A 15519-nucleotide genomic window follows, 5' to 3' on the forward strand; every position below is an offset into this window, starting at 1 on the left:
GAGTATACGCTGTAAATTTGAACACTTTTTATTAGAATGAAATGAAAAGATTTTGATCGAGGATTCCACCTTGACCTTTGACTTGTTGCAGAAAAAAATTCTTCAGCTTTTTGTCGTATTTTTTAGCTTTGTAAATACAGAATTGAATGAGAAAATGTGGTGGACGGAAGTACTCACTCCCGCAGTACTTATGGGTGCTTGCATAGGAGTTATTGGTTTTGTCAATGTTGGTTTCCAAAAGCTTCAAAATGGAGGAAAGGTAATGACCTAAATAAAATTACATGTAGGCTGTGAGGCAGCTCCATGGCTCGGCAGCAGAATTTTGCACCACTACTGCCGGCACTGGCACTATGCAATGCATGACATTCATTAAGGGGCTGTGCACTAATTATGAGCCCTGGGGGGATTGGGGGGCAAGACATTTTTGGCGAGCCGAAAGGGGGGGCAAGACATTTTTGGCAAGCCGAGAGTGGCTAGTGGTAGTAGCTAGTGGGGGGGGCAAGCGATTTTGGCACACACCGACGCCAGCACCGTCGGCACCGACATCGCCTGGCTAATAATTACTTTGTCAGCAGAGATACTAAAATAAAATACCCGGGATAGGGTATATTGCTGATCCACTGATTATCCTTTTCTGGTGCATTGTGGGATAGAAAAGCACAATCAAACTTGCCCCATTGCCACTGCAGGATTTTGCAATAGAAGCTACCGGGAACCAAATTACATGGACCGGCAATGGCGCCACTGCACGACCCCAATTGAAACCAGCCAGTCCACCTAATTAATTATTCATAAGCCCAGCACATGACCAGATTCGGCAGCCATCGGAAAAAGCCGAGGTGGATTATGAATGAAAACAAGCTTTTATGAAGATCCGGAAAGTACCGATTGATGATTTTCGGAAAATTAAAGATGGCGGGCTGTCACTACAGTTTTCAGAATGGGAAAACATGCTACCGAACGGAAGTTATAGCTGTTTGAAAAATGACTTTTTACCAGCATGAAAAACCACAAAATTTGTGAGTGTCATAGAAGCTTAAATTTCATCCTTTCAGTAACTTGATTAAAAATTTGTTATGGTAAAGAAGGAATTAGTTTAGCGTAAATAGAAGTTTGTTTCATGCAGTCATGCTCTTGTTTACATTGCTCGGTCGTGCATTTCCTTGTTAGCAAGCAATATTCATGATGGTTTTTCTCATGAAATTCTACCAAAAAGAAACCAATCTCACGCACATGATTGGCTGGTTTTGAGCATGTGATAGTCATTAGTTATTTAGTAGTAGCGCTTTTGCTCATTTGCATAGATGAAATTCGGTTGGCAAGTTTGATTGTGAAAAGGGGGCAAATCGATCGCTAATTTGCTCCCTTTTCTATCCCACAATGCACCAGAAAAGGATAATTACTGGATCAGCAATATACCCTATCGATACACGTGAATTTGCTGTGCACGAGTTTGATATGAGAAGAAAATCTTTGGATACCGGGGACAGGGTAGAAAATGATGAATATCTCCCATAAATGATTTCGTATATTCAAAGAAACCAGGTGTGGTTCCTTGCACTTGAATATATATTTTGAACAGATATGATAGTCGTTAGCTTGCGTCTTGAGAGAGTAGCTTGCGTCTTGAGTCAAAGTGACAATAATTCTGATTTATGTGCCGAATTATATGGCGCAGTGTATAGGCCAATCGTGGAGGTAATCTAAAAGCATATGACCTATGGGGTACCATGCTTGACTAATACACAGCGAGGTCAGTCACTGAGCTAATCTGGGCTATTGTCAGTAGCCTTAGTCAGATGTCCTTCAGCCCAATATGCGACTCAAAACTATTAAACAGGTTGATACAAAATGGCCATGCGTTGTTCGAAATATTTACTAACGGTCAAAGCTTGCTTTGACCGTTAGAATCCGTTCGTACTGAATATCGGTCGGAACCCGGTGTATAAAAATGCATCGGGATATAAACACTGACATGACTGATAAAAATGCTATGACTCAGTACACCGGTCGATCTTACCGTTTCCGATGTTGATTAAGATACTTCTTGCATCGATCCCGAGATGCGGAAAAACCAATAGTCATTTTGTCCCACATAAATGAATAAATAACAAAAACCCCGATCCCCGAGTGGACTCACCCATTCGGTGACGTCACACACGATAACCATCCCTTATCCTCGTTGGTTTCTAGATGAGATAGACGTGTGGATTTTTCTTTACCAACGCTAAGTATCATTACGAACCAAAGGGCCGAGATATACAGTTTGTTTGTTACACTGAGGTAAAAACCAACCAGTATAGTCGCTAGGGAGATAGTTTTGACGACATTTTTCGGCTAGAAAGGTGACAAAAACGATCCAAAAACTTAGCTTGTATGTGTGTTTCCGTTCATATACGGGACACGTTTTAAAATGGCCGCCTTAGGACGCCATTTTATTTTTGTTCTCACGTAAAACAACTATAACAGACTAGTAAGTTACAATAGATGTTTGTACAGTACTGTGTATACATGTATGGTGAGTGATTATCGCTATGTTTATGGTGTGCTCTATCGTTATATCTTTCAGTACGCGTCTGATGACGCCGAGTTACTGCTAAGAGTTCGGTGGGTTTCCGAAGGGACCAGCCTGACAAATCTTCCCCAAAAGGTTTTCAGTTTTCATGCCTTTGTATATATATTTTTATATCATACCACTACATCAGCGCCAGCCACGGTGCGTGGGGGTCGGTTTATTGGGCTTGAGCTTGTGTTCGGGGGTAGTGCTGTACGCTCCCGATTACTACAATGTCTAGGCCTTGTCAATCATGCCCTTCCCTTGTACCAGAGTGGGACCCGCATCCACTCTGCTACTCCCACAGGGATTGCTCTAAATCAACTAAGTGTGCTTCCTTTTGCATAGGCTTATCGGACATCCACTTGAGGATTTAGAAAGTAGCGCTCGTTTAGGTCTTCGACACAGACAGAAGAGGCGAAGACTAAGAAACAGAAGCCTACAGGTAAGATTGATATGGTAGGTACTAGCGAGGCCGGCAAGGGCCACGCTAAGGTAACCTCTGGGGCTCCGGTCCCGGCAAGCAGGCGGACCCTCCGGGACTGCTAGCGAGCCCGAAGGCCTAGCAGCCAGCGAAGGCACTGACTTTACGTCTAAGCTAGTAGCAGGCAGCAGGGCGGTACTTGCCCTAACAGGCGAGTACCAGTCTACCAGTGAGATCTCTAGCGAGCTTCTTGCAGGTGGACACCCGTCTATTGTTGGCTTAACAGCGGGTCTAGCACCCTTGAAGTAGCCGGGCGACGGACAGTATGCCAAGGGTACCCGGCTTGCCTGGGTTGAATCCTAGCATACAGCGTGCAGCGGACTTGCCTCGGCGGTCTGTAGCACGCAGCGTGCCAGTGGAACCCGGGCTTGCCTGGGTTGATCTGACGGCACGCAGCACGCTCTTCGTTCCCGCAAGGGTCGTAATGAAAACGATGCATGGGTTTAGCAGAGACGATACCGGGGCTAACGCTTCAGGTGTAGTCTTAGCAGAACCAACTGGGGTTGTCACACGGCGGCGTTCCATGGTGGGACCGCCGAGTGATTCCCTGGGCCTTGGAATGGCTGCCGGCTGTCCTCCGGGACTGGCTAGCGGTTATACGGGTTGGGCTCGCAGTCTCTCACGGGACAGCGACCCAAGTGCAAACAGTGGCAGCTACCAAGACGAAGCTACGGCTTGACTTCAGTGGTAGCCACTATGCACGCGCCCATAGCTGCCGTGAGTGGTCCGCCACACACAGCGACCTTGGGCGAGGCTCAAGAGGTTAGGGTAGGTAGTTTGAACAGCCTGGCTGATCAACAACCCACTTATGTCCTCGAGAGCCAGCAGAGCGTGGGTGATCCATTACAGTCAATGGGTCAATTACCCTCTTATGATCGATCACTATCTATTCAGCGGAGCATGGCTCCATTGATTGATACTGCCTATTCAGGTAGCGAGGTGACTGATCGAGGGTATACACGCTCAGCTACCCGTGATACTAGGCAAGCTCCTTTTAGCCAAGGGACAGCCAGTATAGCGGGGTACCCATACACACGGCTTGATCCTCTAGCGGGGGACGCTGGGAGGGATGGGTACAGTGGTGCGCAGCCGGGAGCCCTACCGGGCACCTACGCTACAACCACGCAGGTACCGCATTACTCGTCGTGGTTACCACAGTCTCTGTGGCAACAGGGGGAGGCGGTACTGGTACTGCCGTTCCATGGGGTTTCCTGGTGGCGGATCCTTTCAGGGTCAGCTACCAACAGGGTATGCCCGTGGTATCCGCCGCAGGGTGGTTTCTTCCACGGTCTTCCACCGTGGCAAGTGCCGCCTAGCGTTGGGCAAGCAGTACCACCAGTTGTTACCCAACCGGCGGCGAGTGGCTAACCCTGATACAGCTCAGGGTAGGCCGCACACTGCTATGGCTAGGGCGACAGCAGCGAGAGCGTCGCGGATCCCGGGTGCTATAGCTAGCATCTCGGGTCTAGCGGAGTACTCCCTCTTCTGCTGGTGTTCAGTTGGCTAGCCACACGGTGGCGACACCGCCCTGTCCACCTTCAGATGCCCGTCGTCAGATCTCTTCCTCATCAGAGAGTGAGTCAGAGTCTGAAGGCGAGGGAAAGGAGTCGGAAGATGAAACCAGTAGCGACTCACAGTCTGTTGAGACTGTGCAGCTAGCTTCAGGTATCCTTCCCCCGCTGCCCCGTGAGGAACTCGCTAGCAATGGTCTGCCTGCGGACACCGCTGAGGTGATGAGCCGTGTGGCCCAAGGTTTGGGCCTGGCTTTCTCTCAGGAGGAGTCCGTTCAGGAGGACCAGGGCATCTTTTCAGTAGGATGCCCAGCTAGCGCGTCCACACAAGGGTCGCCCGCACTTGCATTCCCGGCGGACCTCAAGGGTAGGCTTCGTAGGGCTGTCAGGCTCGCTGGAGCTTCGACGCCGCGTGCTTGCACGCTTCACCGCGTGTTTCGCAGGAGGACTACGAAACCTACCTCAGGGTCCCTGACATGGATCCAGACGCGTTGCCAAGCGCCTGCCGCTAGCGGCCAAGGCGCGGGTCGTTTCTCCCCAGTGGGAGGAGGAGCTAAAGCTCATCGATAAGCGAGCACGCCGCTTATCAGAGTCTCTAAGCGTCGCTACCACGCTTGCCGAGCACCTCGGTAGGAAGGTAGCGAACGACCACGGGCAACGCGGAACTCTTCCGCGAGGTTAATCTGTTAGCGGTGCTAACAGCTAACCTCAACGAGAGTTCTATGGGCCTAGCCCATAGGATGTCATCTCGCCGCCGGGAGAATGCCTGTCTGTCCCTCCAGTCAACTTACGGCTCCGACTTTGCTGATGCAATGAAGAAGTCAGACTCGGTGGGACAGGGGCTACTCTTTGGACAGGCCTTTTGCGCACGGTTGAGGACCGGGCAAAGAAGGCCACCAATGAGAGCACTCTGAAGAAGTCGGAGGCTGCCCTGACCAAGGGGAAGGGCAGTAAGGCGAAGAAGAAGCACAAGAAGAAGAAGTCTTCTAAGCGTTCTTCAGCGCCAGCTCCGGCTTCAGCAGGACGCGCACCACAGACTACACCCGAGCCCGAGGCTACTCCAGCACCTCCCCAAAAAACTGGGAAGCGCAAGAGTAGTGCTGGACCGTATGGCAAGCCCCCTAAGAAGAGCCGTTCTTCCAAGGGTGGCAAACCAGATGGGTCCTGAGGGCACGGCGGTCGACAGTCCATGCCGGCAGGTTGGACTTCCACAGGGATTCCCCTGTGGGCGGCCGCTGTGCATTACGCCCAGAGATGGCATGCCATCTCACCGGGCGCCTGGGTATTGTCAGTGGTCAGCGGGGGTGACAGACTGCAAGCTACCAGCCACCCCGCGTGCGCCTGCACGATTCAGAGGTCCACGGTAGTGCCGCCAGACGGCCCCCAGCGTCGGGCACTACTGTCAGAGGTCACTCAGCTTCTCACGAAGCAAGCGATTGTCCCGGTCTACCCCCCTTTCACCAAGGGTTTTTGGAGCACGTTTTTTCTGGCTCCAAAGAAGACCGGCGACTGGAGGCCTATTCTGAACCTCAAGCCGTTGAACGAGTTCATCAGGCCCAAGAGGTTCAGAATGGAGACTCTCGCTTCGGTGCTAGCCTGCCCCATCAAGGGTATGTGGGCGGCATCGCTAGATCTCTCGGACGCATATCTGCATGTTCGATCGCACCTCAAGATCAGAGGTTTCTACGCTTCAAGGTACAGGGTCAAACTTACCAGTTTCGATGCCTGCCATTCGCTTGTCCACCTCCCCAGAGTGTTTACACTCCTGGTCAGGGCGGTGGCGGCGTACCCTGAAGCGCAGGGGAGTCAACATGTGTTGCTACCTGGACGATTGGTTCATTTACGGACGCACCCACTGGAGACACAGTGTCTCGTGGAGTTAGTAGTCCGTGACGGTGCGGGACCTGGGATTTCTGATCAACGCCAAGAAATCCAATTTGGTCCCGACAGACACCACTATTCTTAGGGGCCCAGATCAACCTCAAGGAGGGATGGCGCCCTCACCCGAGAGGGTGACGAACATGGCGAGGTGTGCCCGACTCTTGGCCGAGTCAGAGGGAGCACCCGCTGTGGCATGGATGAAGGTTTTGGGGCTTATGGCGGGGATGGTAGAGGTCGTAGTGTACTGCCGCGTTCACATGAGGCCTATACAACTACACCTTCTAGCCTTTTACAGGCCCAGTCGTCACCCAATATCCCTCGCGGTTCCGATGTCGGAGATCGCGCGAGAGAACTCTGGTGGTGGACCCATCAGCCCAATTTGACTCAAGGTGTCAGGTTCCCTGCACCAGCGGTAAGGCCACGTAGTGACGACCGACGCGTCAAAACTGGGCTGGGGGCCACATCCACGGGACTCAGTCTCGGGCCTATGGTCGGCCACGGAGACGGAGTTCCATATCAACCTTCTCGAACCTTGGGCAGTGGAGAGAACTCTCCAGCATTTCGAGAAGGTAATCGTGGGATCTCATATCGTTGTCCAAACGGACAACACAACCGTGGTAGCCTACCTCAACAGACAAAGGGGCACAAGGTCACCACGGTTGTGCCTGCACGCACACGCCTGATAGGGTGGTGCAAGGCCAGGCAGATTACGTTGAGAGCGATGCACATAGCGGAGTCACCAACATCCTCGCGGACGATCTGTCACGAGGAAAGGTGTCGGGACCTACAGAATGGTCCCTTGCTCCGCAGGTCGCCCAGGCGATCTTCGAGGTGATGTACCACCCCTCGATAGATTTGTTCGCATCTCATCGCAATCATCAGCTGCCGGTGTACTGCTCGAGGGTCGCAGACCCACAGGCATTCGCCGTGGACGCGCTGTCCGTTCTCTGGGGAGGAATGGCTGCTTAGGTCTGGTCCTCCGAGCTAACGCTACTCGCAAGGGTGGTGACCAAGATCGGGAGGGAGGATTGCAACGTCATTCTGATGGCACCGTTCTGGCCGAACCACCTGTGGTTTCGACCGATGGTGGATCTACTAGCGGCACAGCCGCGAGTACTCCCCGAGTTACCAAATCTACTCCGGATGCCCGGAGGAGAGGTACCAAGTCTACCACTAGAGCACCTGCAGTTAGCTGCATGGCCCTTATCAGGAACGATGCGCGGAGGGAGGCTTTTCATCAGAAGCTGCTTCTCTCATCGCCGGGGTAGACGAGTCTACCCTCCGCACGTATAGTCAGCGTTTGGCTCCCTACTACGCATGGTGCGATGAGAGAAATACATCTCCCACTAGAGCCTCTGTGCCTCTAGTGGCAGATTTTCTGACAGAAAAGTTCAGGTCAGGACTTCAGCAGGCAACGATAGCCAACTATAAGTCAGCCATTCTCTCGATTCATCGAGGATTCAAGACGGTCGACTATCAATTCAGATGGGTCCCTAAGTCTTCTTCTCGACGGTATGTTCAACGGCGCCCGCCGAAAGGAAGGTGGTCCTCCATGGGACCTCAACACAGTCTTGGAGTATATTAAGGGTCCCCTTTTGAGCCCCTGTCAAAAGCGACCCTTAAATACGTCACTCTTAAAGCGGCCTTTCTTCTGGCGTTGGCTTGGGACGGCGCTGCTCAGAGTTGCACGCAGTCTCTCAAGTCAGCCTCCGTGATTTACTAACAACGGGCGACGCTGTTTCTTCGCCCGGATTTCCTTGCAAAAATGAGCGAAGTACATTCCGACACTCGCCCCTCTTCCTCCCCAGTATTGGGCAGGGTTAAATCAATAGCCGAAGACAGGTTGTGGTGCCCGGTGAGGGCGCTTACAGCACTACCTTGGCGAACACAAACCTTAAGAGGGGCTCATGACCGCTTATTTATCACTCACGCAGAACCGCACGCGGTCCAGCCGCTAAACAGACTCTGGCACGGTGGCTGGTCCAGGTGTTAGTGGACTCGGGCGGCAAAAGACGCCGCCCAAGGCCCACTCAACCAGATCTATCTCATCTTCGTGGGCCTACCATAGGGGGGTCCCCATAGAAGAGATTTGTCAGGCTGTGTCTTGGAAGAACCCGTCGTCCTTTTCCACGGTTTACTACCAAAACGTAAACCAACGACCAGGCGCTAAGTTCTCCAGGGCTATTCTGCGATGGAGATAATATGGTGGTTGGGTATCAGGGGTTTGGCGGACAATCAGACTTCCAACATGGTAAGAACCAGTGTTTCTATTCTTAACCACTGAACTTTCAGTTCAGGGGTTTTTGTCTGTTCACGTAGTCTTTCTGTTTCCGGCCGTGAGGGGGGAAATAGTTTGACCTCGCGATTACCATGCTACCCACTCTCCCGATCCTTATCAGATGCTGGCCAATCTTGTACCTCCATCCGTCGGTTACTTGCTAGATCGATCTTTCAGATGTTGATGCAAGAAGTATCTTAATCAACATCGGAAGCGGTAAGATCGACCGGTGTACTGAGTCTAGTCCCAAACAAAATGTTTGGTAGACTCATAACCGTGCGATCTTACCTTTCCGATGTTGATTATCCGGACCCCGCCCCCCTACAAGTTTGGCGAGTAGGGGCTGCCCAAGTCGGATAAGGGGTGATTATCGTGTGTGACGTCACCGAATGGGTGAGTCCACTCGGGGATCGGGTTTTTGTTATTTATTCATTTATGTGGGACAAAATGACTATTGGTTTTTCCGCATCTCGGGATCGATGCAAGAAGTATCTTAATCAACATCGGAAAGGTAAGATCGCACCGGTTATGAGTCTACCAAACATTTTTGTTTGGGACTAGTATTGGCTTACTTAACCAGCACATATTAATAAGCGTGTCATTATATAAGTTTTATTGTACTATCTACCTATTTGCACTTTCGATTCATACGATCCTAACATTATAAAGGAAATATCAGCTAAATATTCGGCAAGTTTTTCAGAGCTGGATCCGGCCTGCACATGCTATTATTATTGTAGCTGTTTGCGCCATGCTGATGGTGAAACAGTCTCAACCTACGAGGGCATTTCACACACGTAAATAATTGTGCTTATTAATGACTGAATAACGTTTTGTGGGGTTGAGAATATTATCGACGTAACAGGCTCACGTGATAAGCAATGTTATGGTTGTGTTTTTAGTACAAACATAATTTAACAATACAAAATATTGATATAGTGTTATAAAATAGTCCAAAAACAAATCAGCAGTTAATGAAGAAGTAATTTCCGATATACAGTCAGTAGCAATTAGAAAAATTTATTATTTTAAGAGTTTTGTTTATTAATACACATGTCTAGGGAAATTGAAATTACAAACTAGAAACAACAGTAAATTTTACTTCGTGAACTGACAGTTGAATCATCGCCGATCAATGGAAAAATGGGAGCAATTTTAGTGATGAAATATTCACGCAATTGCACTTGAAATGCGAAGTATTACTGAGAATTATGTTGGGAACGTGTATAGTAACAAATTAGTAGGTCATGTTATGTGGAAAGTGGTACTGTAAAAGTAGAAATTTTCGCGAGGTTTTTATTTTCGCGAATTTCGCGAGTGGACATAAAATCGCGAAAATAAAAACTGGCGAAAATAACCTTTTGCATTAGGTTTCTATTGTATCAATATCAAAACCGTGAAATTTAATTCTCACGCAATTGACAAAATCTTCAAAATCGCGAAAATATCTTCTCGCGAAAATATTGACTTTTACAGTATTTGAGGGTATGCTTATTGAAGCAGTCAGTGGCCTATTGTATAAAGTATACGGTGTTATTTACATGTTTATTCCCGCACTGCATTCAGTTACGAAAGGACGCTAGCTACGAATGCGAGGGCATCCGTGAGCAAATTCGTAGCTAGTGTTTCTCGAGCAAGCCATGCGTGGCGGTGGATTCAACCTACCATGGCGTTTTCTGCCATGAAGATATCGGGGCGATGACACTGTGCGACGCCAGCCCTACAAGTACGGTACAAGCGATGCACCCTTTGCCGTCGGTGCCATTAGCTCTGTTTTTATATCAAACAGGCCTTGTCTTTTGAAAATTACTTGTCAGGTGAGCTGTAGGCAAGTGATTATAATCACTTGTATTATTATTACACCAAATGTAGGCGAATGATAAAAGCTCTCCTCAGCTTCATTTTAGGTGAGTGATGGTGAGTGATCACTCTCTCGCCTCAAAAGGCAAGGCCTGATCAAATTTGGTGACAATCATGCATAAACTAGATATCATTCAGAAATTTCATTGTAATTACCTAACCTCAGTGTCATCAGGGCCTACATGTTAAAATCCCAAAGTTGCAGGAGAGCATTTATAAATAGCTCTTCTGGAGCTCTCCTTGAACGAACGAAAAAGCTCCTCTCGGATGAGTAAGTGGAGTGGTTTGTGATCGTAAGAACAAATATCATGATGTCAAAATATCCAGTGTTTGTTTTAATTAAATTATTTTTCACTCATGCTTCTATCTACTCACACCCACTTCCTTATTGTATACAACCATTATTATGTTTTGATGAATCCATGTGTGTGAAAATTGGATCTAAAACATAATAATGATAAAATTGGATTCATTATGCCCAGAATTTATTGGTCTCGAACTCTCAATATGAGTTTTAAAATATTGAACTTGAAGGAAGTGTCCGGTAATCACAACATTAAGCCTTAAATGTTAGAAAAATAATTATCAAGCACGAATCACATGGTTTTATTTCAAACAAACTCATATTAACCATAAAAACGAATAAAAACAGCCATCTCTCAACACGCAATATTCAAAATTCCCGCGCCGAAATTGTCTAGAGCAGTGACGTCCCAATAGTTCAATGAAGCCTGTCGACAAATGAGCACAAATAACCATGACGTCACTGCTCTAGAACATTTCGGCGCGGGAATTTTGAATATCGCGTGTTGAGAGACGGCTGTTTTTATTCGTTTTTATGGTTAACATGAGTTTGATTGAAATAAAACCATGTGATTCGTGCTTGATCATTATTTTTCTACGTCTCGTTCAATATTTTAAAGCTAGTGCCGCTGACTGGAGATAGACTATAGTCAAACAGTAAGATCTTGAGCCCTGTCTTAATAGAATATTGCTAATCTGCATTGTGTTTCAGATGAGAAGAAAGTGCGATAACCCATTTGACTGGTATCTTCTAAATAGGGATAGACGTCTGACAGGTCGTGAATACCGAACAACGGTTAGTAGATCAAATAGATCATTTGACATTAATTTCAGGCATGCACAGTCTAACTGTCAGGTTTTTGCCTTAAAGGCCCATTCAGTGATTTGCTCATCCGGACGATCGTAAAAATCATCAAAATTCAGATTTTGGTACCTTTGTAATTGGCATAGATGTGCTAACATAGCCTGCTAGTGGTTCGGTCGAAAGCCGTGTATTTTAGACAAAATAAAGCATTTGCATGATTCTGGACTTTTGATACTGACAGTACAAAAGTCCGACTCGAGATCGAGAAGCTCACTCTCCACTGCACTAACACGCGCTATGCGTATTGTTTCTACTACTTATTACATCAGTAGCTACTATTTTAAACAAAATACACAATTTTAACTGTTTTTCATATTTGAATTGACCGTTAGTTTGCCTCGGTGACCTTTAATTGCTTATTTTGTTTTCTACTACAAAAATTAAGCGCCTGTTTTAAATCAATTTAGACTCTACTTCCCCCGTGTTAGAAACACTGGACTAGGAACTTTTTCCAGTCGATTGGTGGCGACTGTACGACAATCTCGATTTTCTCGAAGTCGATCTGAGTTGAAGTAGAAAACCTTTCTAAAACTTCTGTTTTTTACTAATTTGTCGATGTATTCAGGGGAAAAGTGGTTTAATGAAATTCTGTAGACTTATTCTTTATTTCTAAGCAACTCTGACAAATTTCCATTTTTTTTAATGTTCCTGTGAAATCACTGAAAGGGCCTTTAATGCAATGTAATTAGAGCGTATGCAGTGGACCAATGAAGTGCTAAAGAAAGATAATGTTACAATGAAAAATTTAAAATAACACAACTACAGGCTTGAGTTTAAGTTCTATGGAGAGTGATTGCTGCCATAGCTCTCCTTGAACTAACATAGTCTGAGCAATTTCTAACACATTCTATACCTATATTATAATAGCTCTCGAAAGCTTTCTTATAAGTGGTGTGCAGCTTGCCTGCAAGTTGTTTTAAAACTGGAGGCCTACAAGCATTAGAATTTAGAATGACCCTATTGAATGGCATATCTTCTAGTATTAGAAGACTAATTACGCAGTAGAAGACCTATTAGTAGGGATAACCATCAAAATTTCATGTTGCCCCTATTGCTACAAAATATTGTTTTCTGGATAGAACTCATCAATAGAAGTATTTTGGTGGTTAAATTGTCAAAATCGGTCAAAAACTTTTCGAATTATGAATTTTCAAAGTTTCCCATTCTGACCGGTCATTGGAACAAAATAAAATGACAAGGTCCAAAAATATCAATTGGGAGCAAAATTGGCATAAGCATATATTTACCTTTATATATTTCTTTATTTTAACATATATGCAAACATGAAACAAGCATATTGTGAAAGTATCAAAGGGTTTCTTATGAAATGGCACTTTACTAGTCAATGGCATAAATTATTTTTTCAAACCGAGGCATTGAAATCATGCATTTAGAGAACATTTTGCCAAAAATCATCCAAGATGGCCGATATGGCACAAAATCAAAATTGCAAAATCAAAGTCCACTTTTTTTTTCACAACCAAAAATTTCAATGTTATTGGGTTTAATATGACCAATTAGTAGGTGTATGCAAATTAAATCTTAAGTGTCATTGAAGGTCATTGACTCATTCACAACAATAGAGGTTATCCACTTCACTCATCATGCTCATGTGTGACTTCTAACAAAATGTGCTGGTTCCCGTAGTATTCCTCATTCAAAACAATTCAATACATGACCTTGGAGTTACCTGCATGACTTCCGCTGGCTATTTTGAAACAGTTATGGTTGCACATTCAGGTACTTCTTTTGAAAGTTCTAAACAAGGTATAGCCAGCAGCAAGTTGTATATGGTATAGGCCTAAATATAAGAAAACGTTTAGGGTTGAAATCAGGTGAAAAATACATCGAATGGGCACGAAACTTCACATTTATGTTAAGAAAGGTGTCTTCTTAGCATGATTCGAAAGGAGTATGGAAATTCCAAAGGGAAGCTGGTGATTTAATTTGTAACTCGAGATCTACTTGTTCAATTTTTTAACCTTTTTACAGAGGGTAAAAATCAGGGTATGATAGAGGTATTACTGGCAACTCTGCCAAATTACAGCTCAGTAGGCCACGTTTTTCACCTGAAATTATTGACATGAATATTTTGTGCCATTCTTGAGCAGTGCTGAACTCAGCCACTGGCAATTAAGCGCACTGTGGCGATGGACCAATTTTGACTCACACTTACAGGGAAATGAAATAAGTTCTGTTGCTGTAATTTGCAAGATAGTTACAAAATATAATTGGCATTAACTTCCCCAATTTTTACAGGAAAATATTTAAAAAAAAAGAATGAGATCAATTTAGAAATGTATGTGCAAGCAGTGCACAGTTGAGCTCCCTGCATGTCTATGGGAGTGTTCTAATCAAGTTGATGGTTCATTGGTCATCCCTACTATTAGTACAGGCCAACAGCTATAGATAAAATTTGATGAATTGCTTGAATGTATATCAAATTCAACTCTAGATGTATTCTCCGTGAATAGACTCAAGTGAGTCTTGTCATTAGACTTACATACGTGTTCATACCCTTCACTGACAAATCCTTATCTAATGTGAGATTTGTGTTACATAATTTCTTTCTTTCAGGGTCTTGAAGGTCTGGACACACAGAAGAGCTAAACACACAGTAAAGCAATTGATGTGAATTATTACAAATGCACTTCCCCCTGAACTGTGAACAGTCAAACCCAACAAGTAGTGCAATGTAAATATAGAACAAAACTTTACAAGAACAGATTGATATATTATAAAAGCATGCCTTTTCCTTGGAACTGGATGTGACACACCTTACGTACTGTGCAAACCAAACATGGATGAACTGCTGTGGCTACATATCGCTTTGTGTGTGAAGCAGGGTCTTAGCTAGCCACCCGTCTGGCCGTCATTTTAGACGGGGCATTTTCTCCTGGGACGGGCAAAATTAATGCCTTTGACAGATCCTATATTATAAATTGTATGTCTTGAGAAGCTAATTGACCTTTTTAGTAGACCCAATTTGTAGAACAAGGCCATATCAGCACATATTTGAACTCATTGAACCCCCAATGGGCTATAGACGTCTGGTAAATGTTTTAAAGGTCAAATTAGGACGGGCAATTTTATTCATATGACGGGCAACCTTCAATTTCTAGCTAAGACCCTGGTGTGAAGGGTAAAAAATGGTTTTGTGATCAGCAGTGACAAGTGTAACATAAAAAAGCCATCTTTGGTCATGCTGGAGAAATTATTTGAGCTCTTCAAGTATTCAAGTTTTTTACATTACATGATTTGAAATATATATGAAGCCCAAAATATTTCTCCATGGAAAAAAATATATTGGTATGGTCTATATTTGAGAACTTAATAAGAAAAAATTGTTTTGAATGTTTTGAAATTAACACCTTATTTGTTGCTCATATTTGTTAAATCAAACAACTTGCTCAGTCCTGTTATGGATGATTACACTCATGAGTGCTATTGACTAATTTCAATCTTATGAAGGTATTTAAGCACCAAGTCTGTACCTTAGTTATAAGAGAGAGTGGTTAATTCGCACATTGATAATCAAATGGTTTATACAATTTTAAATTTTGACTTACACTAAAGAGGAATTTAGTTATCCATCATTATGGACTGTGCTAGAAATGTCTGTGTCCAAATTTGTGTTTATGAAATTAGGAGTTTTAAATGGTTGACTCTTTCTGAAAAGATCAAGAACTCCTGAAAAATCAATGATCCTTCAATTCTTTTTGAGATCATTTTGAAATATTTCATCACAAAAACTATTGACGTAACAATTTTCAAGTACATGCT

At 45.2% G+C, this 15519-nt stretch overlaps 1 long non-coding RNA gene across 1 annotated transcript; it reads left to right on the forward strand.

Annotated features, from left to right (window-relative positions):
• Positions 1 to 63: 63 nt before the first annotated feature.
• Positions 64 to 15318, forward strand: LOC140155322 (uncharacterized). The gene is made up of 3 exons (XR_011859374.1): positions 64 to 259; positions 11584 to 11667; positions 14314 to 15318. It is a non-coding gene; the product is annotated as an uncharacterized lncRNA (long non-coding RNA).
• Positions 15319 to 15519: the final 201 nt, after the last annotated feature.

This window comes from Amphiura filiformis, chromosome 6 (genome assembly GCF_039555335.1).
Source record: "Amphiura filiformis chromosome 6, Afil_fr2py, whole genome shotgun sequence".
NCBI classification, from domain to species: Eukaryota; Metazoa; Echinodermata; class Ophiuroidea; order Amphilepidida; family Amphiuridae; genus Amphiura; species Amphiura filiformis.